The 1452-nt window shown below is 45.9% G+C and overlaps 1 pseudogene; it reads right to left on the reverse strand.

Annotated features, from left to right (window-relative positions):
* Nucleotides 1-432: 432 nt before the first annotated feature.
* LOC137376811 (U5 spliceosomal RNA) lies at nt 433-561 on the reverse strand (annotated as a pseudogene).
* Nucleotides 562-1452: the final 891 nt, after the last annotated feature.

Here is a 1452-nt window from a genome sequence, read left to right on the forward strand (position 1 = left end):
CATTTCAACCTTGGGGTACCTCACAAAGGTCAAAGTCCACCTGCTGTTTCTGTGTAGTAAGGCACTTAATGTATTGAAAGTAATTGATCAGTATTGTACTTTATGTAGTCAACTTTGAACTATTATGCAACATACTTTTATAAATTGCATGAACAACTTTTTTTTGGAAAAAGAAATGACTGAGGATTTTGCCAGAGCAATCGCTGTTCTTGAGGCTTTAATATCATGGCTGAGGAAATGGATAAGGCCATTCGACCATCACAACACATGTAAAGAACTCTCCGCTCAGGGTGATGGAAGCACATGTGGAGCCTCTAAAGGAGTAGACCAGCAACTCTCACTACAGGACTTTCACTTATCGAAAAACCATACAATGAAGGTCGAAGGTACATAATTAATCACAAGAATACAAGTGTCATTGATTCAAATAGAAACCCCACTAAAAGCAGGGCCACAAAAAATTATTTAAAAGTCTGAGTGATCTTCTCCACGGAAATCTTGAGTAAAAGGCGAAAGTTTTTTCCTCAAAAATATACTTTATTCATAAAAAATACTTTACAACACGGTTCAAAACAGCACCAAGTTAACATTCCATCAAGTGCAAAGGAAATCAGTTTTCTTCAATACAGGAGTGAGTTGCCTCACAAACCTTCCATTCCATTTTACATGCCATGTACATTTTACAGCAGACCCATATTTGGTGTATACAGCCCAAGGGGTTTCCCATGGGTCCAGCCCCTCAGTTCACTATGGCGAGGGGACCTTACACAATGGTCTTTCCCCATTGAGCCTTTGCTGCGGCTGCCCCTAGCTTTAGTGCGTCCCTCAGCACATAGTCCTGAACCTTGGAATGTGCCAGTCTGCAACACTCGGTCGTGGACAACTCTTTGCGCCGGAAGACCAGCAGGTTTCGGGTAGACCAAAGGGTGTCTTTCACCGAATTGATAGTCCTCCAGCAGGAGTTGATGTTTGTCTCGGTGTGCATCCCTGGGAACAGCCCAAAGAGCACAGGCTCCTGTGTTACAGAGCTGCTTGGGATGAACCTCGACAAAAACCACTGCATCTCTTTCCACACCTGCTTTGCAAAGACACATTCCAGAAGGAGGTGGGCAACAGTCTCTTCCCCACCACAGCCACCTCGAGGGCAGCGTGCAGAGGGGGTGAGACTCCGGGCGTGCAGGAAGGATGTCACGGGGAGGGCCCTTTTCACCACCAGCAAGCTACGTCTTGGTGCTTGTTTGAAAGTTCTGGTGATGAGGCATTCTGCCAAATGACTTTGGCAGTCGGCTTGGGGAACCATCTGACAGGATCCACCATCTCCTTTTCCCATAGGGCCTTGAGGACATTCCATGTAGACCACTGCCTGATGGATTGGTGGTCAAAGGTGTTTTTCCACAGAAACCTTTCCACGAATGATAGGTGGTATGGCACGGTCCAAGTGGATGGAGCGTT

This window comes from Heterodontus francisci, chromosome 13, assembly GCF_036365525.1.
Source record: "Heterodontus francisci isolate sHetFra1 chromosome 13, sHetFra1.hap1, whole genome shotgun sequence".
NCBI lineage: Eukaryota > Metazoa > Chordata > Chondrichthyes > Heterodontiformes > Heterodontidae > Heterodontus > Heterodontus francisci.